The sequence below is a fragment of the Limulus polyphemus genome, unplaced genomic scaffold (assembly GCF_000517525.1).
Source record: "Limulus polyphemus unplaced genomic scaffold, Limulus_polyphemus-2.1.2 Scaffold4429, whole genome shotgun sequence".
In the NCBI taxonomy this organism is placed as follows: Eukaryota; Metazoa; Arthropoda; class Merostomata; order Xiphosura; family Limulidae; genus Limulus; species Limulus polyphemus.
The window spans coordinates 82,997-92,069 of record NW_013670039.1 but is presented as its reverse complement, the minus strand read 5'-3'; positions in this window follow the sequence as shown (position 1 = coordinate 92,069).

Sequence of the window (9,073 nt, the reverse complement as noted above, 5' to 3'; positions counted from 1 at the left end):
CAATACACACATATAAATTGATAACATAAAACGGACATGGAACTGAAAAGGAAAGTACTAACAGAAATACATTAACCCCATAACAAACCAGCCTAACATAAAAAAACCTGAACCACAGAAGAAATCAACAACAACCGCACAGAAGGGAGGAAGAGGTCTACTTGAACCTGACCCTCCCAGGTCGAAAATGACCTAAATCCCGATCCGGAGAGAGGCGAGCGACGTACCATTGTACAACAATTATCAAAAATTACCCAAGTGGTAAAAAAGTACCATCCGCATATTGGTCGCGTTTATACCACACGTCGTTGAAATAAATTTGGTTTCGTCCTCCATTTCACACGACTCAGTAAACAGCATATGGAAATGTAAAAATATAATTATTAAAAAGCTCCAAGAAAGAAACGACACATGGTGACTATATTTCTCTTACAACAGACTTAAACGGTATTATATTTTCAAATATTACCACGTTGTAAAAAAATATTTATGATATTAGAATAAACCGTTTGTGTATAAGAAGTTTCAGCTTTCCTAGTTCGACCGTTTCTTCTAGGCATCAAAATTTAATTCTGAAATTATTTTGATAAGCTTGTAAATTAACGAAAGGTGGGGCGTTGGAAGCGCTTATTCTGAGTTTATAACTGAATAATAGCGAATCTTCTTTTGCCATATTTACAAGCCCAAGCGGTAAAGGGCAGATTTAATACGTTTCTAGAGAAACCTATATGTTTGAAGTTAAATAAAAAAAAAATACAAATGTTACACTTTTTTTTATATACATTAAACAATACGTAATAAATGTAATATACAATAATTTAGAATCGAAATATCCAACAGGGCATGGTCATTAATATTTATACTATAAGACAAAAATATATTAGTTTTATATATGAAAAAAAAAACATTTTATAATACACTATTGTTACATTCTGTGCTGTGCGATATTGGAAAAACATTGTATAATATACTATTGTTATATTCTGTATTGAGCAATATAGCAAAAACATTATATAATATTCTATTGTTACATTCTGTGCTTTGCGATATTGCAAAAACATTGTATAATATACTATTGTTATATTCTGTACTGGCATATAGGAAAAACATTTTATAATACACTATTGTTACATTCTGTGCTGTGCGATATTGGAAAAACATTGTATAATATACTATTGTTATATTCTGTACTGTTCAATATATACCCCAAAAACATTGAATAAATAAATAAATAATCAAATTGTATAATATTTTATTGTTACATTCTGTGCTGTGCAATTTTGAAAATCATTGTATGATATAGTATTGTTATATTCTGTACTGTTCAATATATATCCAAAAAAAACATTGAATAAATAAATAAATAATAAAATTGTATAATATACTATCGTTATATTCGGTACTGTGCAATATTGAAAATCATTGTATAATATACTATTGTTATATTCTGTACTGTTCAATATATACCCAAAAAAAACATTGAATAAATAAATAAATAATGAAATTGTATAATATACTATCGTTATATTCGGTACTGTGCAATATTGAAAAGCATCGTATGATATACTATTGTTATATTCTGTACTTTGCAATACATATAAATATAAAACATTATATAAATGTTGGAATTGTCAACTACAAATGCAGAGACGTCGCTAGAAATTCGAGGCTCGAGCCCATGGACGCTGGAATTTTCGGAGTGATATTAGTCATTGTTTTCTATTCTAATTTTTTCAATACACCAACTGGGGATTCGGGGCACTGTCAAATGGAATCGGGGCACGTGCACCTTGTGCCTACGCCTAGCGACTTTACTGTGCAGAAGAAATATAAGTGTGATTTCTAGATATTATAAAATAATTCAAGATATAATGTAGCCTATTGGTAATTTTCTGAGTTGTGTAACTTTAAAATATTTTTGTACGTGTAAACGTGTGTAAAAACATGTGCTGGTTTAACGCATACGCCCAACCTTCAACTACCCTAATTCTGCCTTTAGAAAGTGTCAAATACAGCGAAGCTTTTGTCAAATACATGTGCATGCTCCACCTTACGGACTTACTGGGTAATTCATTTTGAGTTTCTGACATGTTTGTTACGTGTGGAAATAGATTAGCTGACAACTCTGGTCCCCCCCCCCTTTCCTGCTAGATTTACCTAATGACTTTGAGTAGACTTGCTTTTTTTTTTTTCCTTCAATATCGTTTATCAGTGCTGACGTCTCTCCTGGCTATACCGCACAGAGAACTAACCCTGAAAAGAGATACTGTTAATGTTATTTTGTTTTTACTCGCAATGTTTGTCTCGTTCTGTTAAATAAAGTGAGCGTTTTGTGTGTGGTCTTTTCTTTTGCAGTCGAGAACTCTGTCAAATAATTATTAAATATTCTTCTTCTTATTTCGATGTAATAACTTAACTGTTGCTTTTGACCAAGCTTTAAAATAACACAAATGTGGTTTATATGTATGTGTGTGTGTGGGCAGTATTATAAACATATATAGAAAGTTAGGGTGCTCGATTCACAATCTGAGGGTCGTGGGTTCGAATCCCCATCCCACCAAACATGTGACGGTAAATTTCAATATTCGTCAGTAAAAGAGTAGCCTAAGAGTTGGCGGTGGGTGGTGTTGACTAGCTTCCTTCCCTCTAGTCTATGACTGCAAAATTAGAGACGGCTAGCGCAGATAACTCACTAGTAGCTTTGCGCGAAATTCAAAACCAAATTAACCCACGCTCGAGAGCAGTATAATTAATATATATGGAGACATAATACTTGAAGTGATACGTGGTAATACGTACTTCCATTACTCGTGTAAACTGTAACACAACAACAACAAATAATAATAATTTCAAACGCTGTCATTTCGCAGCTTTATTGACCATCAGAAGAATGATACTCATGATACAAAATCGGTTTATCAGTTGTTACAATCTTCGTTCGAAGCAGATGATAAACGTGCCCTATTTTTGTTGTCGGCAATGAGCTTAAGATTATACTAATTTGAACATGTCACGTGACCTTTTGCAGGTTTGACACCACATCAAGACCAGCCGTTATTTAGTAATCGGCATTAGATAGCTGTGAGATTTCACGAGCAGAAGAAAATGAATCTTTAACCACAAATTCGTTGACTGTTAAAGAACTTAAGGTGAAAATTAAACACTTAGCGAGCTTGTAAGCAAAAAAAAGTCCCAAAAGTTTTAGACAAGTACGAAATGGCTCAATTTTTATCAGGTAGGAGAGAACGTGTTAATGTATAGGACTGAATATCACGTGGTCGACACGTGAGGCTGTCAGATATGCTTTGTACTTTCAGCTGTGAGTATGCTATAAGAGTGACAGTTAATCCAGCTGTTCCGTTAAGAGCATGGTGTATGAATATACCATGGATTTTTACCTTCTTGTCTATACTTATAAAAGTAAAAATTGTTTGTCCGCGAACTATTCCGTGGTATTTGGACCAATTTCAACCAAATTTGGTAGGATGATATATAGTACCAAAAAGTATGTCAAAGGGTCGTTATTACCCGGTCCCTACCACTCTGGGTTACGCACACAGCAAAAATATATTGTTTAGCTAATGACTCCACAGTCCTGGACCTAAAATTTCTTTATATTTTCATTAAAGATGTAAAAATTTCACATTTTTAACAGTAAAAGTTGCAACCAAAACACAAGGTCAGACCCTTAATATGGCAGGGTTGCATATGAAAACCCCTTGCTTTTCATATGGTCAATTCTATGGTGATGTTCAAAGGTAGGATCACAAAGAAAATCTCTATCTTGGCCCAGGAAGGAGGAAGAACTTTTGATGTGGTTTATCAAGAAGCACTCACAGTGTCAACAAATATTGGGGCCGTAGAGAAGGATTAGTAAATGTAATAAAGCCAAATAAAGTAATTGTAACGCCATTTCTATGATGTGGAATAAACTAGGTGTGAATAAAGAAGGTGTGAAATAAAGTAGTTGTAAAGTAAATTATGTATGAAATAAATTATGCATATTAATACAAATTCTTGATTTGATTTATTAGTTTAAGTTCTACATTCAGTCGTTATGCCCCCGGACGTAGGAGGGATGCCTCAGCTTGTAGTATTATAATATTTATTCTGAGCTCATTCTTTGTTATAAATATGTCGAGGTTTCATACAACACGTGTTCGAGAAGACCATCAAGTTGATTTTGCTTCAAGTTACTTTTGTTGTTCTCGAAAGTGGATAATACAGTCTTGGCCAAAATGTTTGCATATTTTGTAATAAATAAGATCATTATTATCAAGATGGAACAGAAATACACTTAGTGCTGTCAAAACTGGGAAATACGTGTTATATTAAACATCTACATATGTAACTTGTATAATTAGACAGATTCTATGGACATCACGAACGATTTATTAGAACAGCAAACAATTTTATCAGACACCTGTAAAAAATGTTTAATTCAGCATTTCACTTAGCACAACTAAAACCTTACCAAAACATGTATAATAACAAAACATAACATTAAATAATTATAAATAGCGTCTGTAACCTTATATCAGTTCATACTAAACATTCAGTGCTTTTTTTTTGGTCCTCTTCGTATTCCAATAATCCGCGCAAGGCGACATGGCATGCTGTCGATGAGGTTATTGATGTAATTCACTGTGATTTCATCCCAACTTGTCACTAGAAGGCGCTGCAACTCAGCCACAGGAGCTGGTTTAGGGTCGTTGGCAGTGGCATTGTCATCCTGAAACAAAAAGTTATTGCCAAACCTTGCCCTAGCATATGGCAGAGATATCGTTTCCATGTGATGCCTGTAGGAGGCGCCATTGATGTTTCCCTGGAGGATATGAAGAGTAGTTTCCATCATGGTGAATAGCTGCCCAATCATTTGTTGCACTACTTTCTGTGTGTTCCCTGTGGAAAAGACAGTCTTCCCTCATGTGTTCTCCTGGCAAACGACGAACATGAATCCTACCATCAACTTTAACCAGCCGAAAACAGGACTCATCTAAAAAGATGACATGTCGCCAGTGTCCTAACTGTAAGTTGACATGCTGTCTTGTACAAATAATACGGTGACAAATTCTGGTTAAGATTCGTTTGCAGATAACCCTACTTGCAAAATATCCTTGTTTGGTCAGTGTCTTATTAACTGTTCTTCTGGAATGAATGTGTTCATGTCATTCTTGTCGTAAGGTGTTACAAGGCTTGTTTCGACCTTGACATATTAATCTGATCAAAACATATTCATCTCGGGCATTAGTTGTTTGGCGTCTACCAGTAGACTTTCCTGGAACAACGTTTCCTGTAATCCGATGACGTTTCAGGATTCTGGATACAGTAAACTTGGGGTACCTTACTGTTCTGGCAATGTCCATTTGCTTCGTACCACTTCTGGACAGTCGAACAATTTAACGCTCGATAGCTTCTGGCACGTGACGAGGCATGACTCTACACCAATTATAGAGAAACTGTCTGAATAAAGCATTGGTCTGTTTAGAGAAAATCACACCCTTGTATACAAAACAGGTGTTTAGGTGTGTTTTGATTAATAGATGCTCAAAACAACTTATACAGACCAGAATAACAACTCGTACATGTTTGTCCGACCATCGCTACCTTTTCTGTTACTACTCTTTGGCCCGGCATGGCCAGGTGGTTAGGGCGCTCGACTCGTAATCTGAGGGTCGCGGGTTCGAATCCCCGTCCCACCAAAACATGCTCGCCCTTTCAGCCGTGGGGGCGTTATAATGTGACGGTCAATCCCATTATTCGTTGGTAAAAGAGTAACCCAAGAGTTGCCGGTGGGTGGTGATGACTAGCTGCCTTCCCTCTAGTCTTACACTGCTAAATTAGGGACGGCTAGCGCAGATAGCCCTCGTGTAGCTTTTCGCGAAATTCAAAACAAACAAACAAACTGTTACTACTCGGACATTTACTCAATAACTACTCTATGCAGCTAAACAATAACATTACTTCAAATATATAAACTGTAATTACTGGCTCATTTTGGGGAATAATTTTAAAAGAACACGACTTTTATTGTAATTTATTAAATCTAATATAAATAAAAAATGTCCACAGTAAAATCCAGTTATTACAAGGAAAACCTGAGACTAAAACAGAAAAAAACTTCGGAGAATCACGATCGATATAAGCATCCAATCAATCAACCGTTTTACCCTTCTAGAGGTAATTTTTTTTCTTTTCTTAGAAGTTGTCTCTGTAACCCATAAGTTATGGTTATACTACTGATAAAATATAGTTATGTTCTTGAATTTGTTACAGTTAGGGTTTATGATTATTTATGTTCGAAAATTGAACTCTGCTGATTTTTTTTTACTTTCTAAAGAGAATATATTAGATGTTGGAGAAAATGTTTGAAGATAGGGACAAAATAAATAAGGGGAAATTTGTCAACTGTAATTTCTTCACAACTATTTTTTTGTTAGTGTTAGTTTGTCATACATGATAGTTCAAGTTTTAAGATATTTTCCGAGCATAAGTTCAAACTTAATCTTTTCTGAATGTTTGGATGACTTTATTCCAAAAAATCTAATGAAGGCGAAAGAATAAAATGAAAATTTCTACCAGGTTCAGTCAGTCCCCGTTTCCTTGTAAATGTTGTCAACCATTCGCAAATTGACAATTTGTTTTCTGAATTTCGCGCAAAGCTACACGAGGGCTATCTGCACTAGCCGTCTCTAATTTAGCAGTGTAAGACTAGAGGGAAGGCAGCTATTCATCACCACCCACCGCCAACTCTTAGGCTACTCTTTTACCAACGAACAGTGGGATTGACCTTCACTTTATAACGCCCCCACGGCTGAAAGGGCGAGTATGTTTAGTGTGACGGGGATTCGAATCCGCGAACCGCAGATTGCGAGCCGAGCACCCTAACCACCTGGCCATGCCGGGCCGTCACCTGTTAGAAGAGCACTCAGTGTATCTGTTTCGTTCATCATGCCAAACCGTTAAATAAAACCAACATGTAACATTTACAGCCGTTTTGCCGGACAAACTGGGAGAATGAGCCACACATTGCTAAATTCGCACAATATTCATTATCTTATGCGCCAGAAGCTTTAAAAGATTTATGTATACGAGATGACAGGAATAACTTTCGTTCTCTTACTTATTTAGCGCATGGCCAGGTGGTTAGGGTGCTCGACTCGCAATCTATGAGTCGAGGGTTCGAATCTCCGTCCCACCAAACGTACTCGCCCTTTCAGCCTTGGGGGCGATATAAAGTGACCGTCAATACCATTATTCGTTGGTAAAAGAGCAGCCCAGGAGCTGGCGGTGGGTGGTGATGGCTAGCTGCCTTCCCTCTAGTCTTTCACTGCTAAATTAGGGACGGCTAGCGTAGATAGCCCTCGTGTAGCTTTGCGTGAAATTCAAAAACAAACATACAAACAATACACATGAATAATTCTCGAAAACCGCAAATTTTGCTTTCTTTGTTGAAAAATGGAGCAAAAGATAAAAATTCTAAAATTGTCTATATCTCTGTTTGGGACATGTAAAAAAAGTACATTCGTACCATATCACATGTAAATTGGCCGAAATACGGCGGAGATTGTCAAAAAAAAACAAAAAAAAACCTAAAATTATACTTTTTGTGCCATTTCGATCCGCCTATAATTACTAAAAATATGGAAGTCTACCATTTTTGTTAGTCAATATGTGGGACGTGTGCAAAAGTAGCTTTGCACCAAACCCCATGTAAATTGGTCAAAACACGGTCGAGTAATTGACGAAAACCCCCAAAATTATGCTTTTTTTGTGAGCTCCGTCCCCCTAAAAAGACTCAAGATGGGAAAATCCAACTTTTTAAAGTCATTGTGTTGAGCGCATGAAAAATTGTATTTGTGCCAGTTTTCATCTTAATTACTATAAATATGACCGTACGGGAGCCTATAATATACATTTTTGGGTTGTTTTACGTTTGACCTTATTAAATCTTTAAAATGGCCTAAAGAAAAATAAATATTGAACCAAGGTATAATACTATCAAATTTCAAGTCAATATGCCGAGAAATGAAGGAATGGCGGTCGATTGAAAAGTGTCTGGAAGAAGAAGAAATAATAGAAAAACGGTATGACACAATTGGGAAACACAAAAGAACAATTTAGTATATTTGGACGAACAGCATACATCACAGCAATTAAATGTGAATTAAATCACAGCTGTTACTTTATAGTATCTTCTTAGAAATAAGTTGGTTTATCTGTTGCTTTTCAGCACTCTTGAAAGTGATAAATTGGGCATGTATCATATTTCAAGAAAAATTAACCATACCGAGAAATATTTTGGGGATAAATTTTGAAGAAAACTATCTATTTCTGAAGATTTATACTGAGGATCAATTAATTGCGAGTTTATTTATTTTTTGTTGTTGTTTTTTCCTAAAAAATGTTAGTATGATATTCGTTTCACATAGTAAACCCCCTTAGGCGCCGATGGGGTGAACCATTTAAGAAAAATATTGCAAGACGTCATTAATTATATAAATAGAAAGTTCACACCAAAAGAGAACGTTTCACATTATTAAGTAATCTTGACAGCAATATATATGATGTTATCGCTTGCAAACTTATAATCATATAATGGTTGTAATAATAACGATTCTAGATACTGTTATTTTTTTTTTAAAGTTGACTCACTTTAATGGATTCCAAATGGGTTCTCCCTAATGTGTGTTGTGAAACAAAACTGTTTTTCCAATACAGTAACATAAAACAATAAGAATTAGGCTGCTAATTAGAGCACAACCGCTTCGCCTTCTAAAAATTAAAATATAACGAGTCCCTTACATTTAATTTACACCAAAATGTGTGATGCATTCAATTTATTTTTATGCTAGTCAGGACAACATTATAACTTACTTTCTTTAAGCTTTACTAGGTGTGTTTTTTTGTTGTTGTTTTCTTTTCACGTTGGTATTTAAACTGACGAGTAAAATCGGTGTTTTCAACATTCTTTAAGAAGTATCTTTTACCCAATTTGTTTGAAATCATATTCATAAACACTTAGTATTCTTTTAGGACGTGACGCTTACTCACTTCCTCAAAAGGCACATTT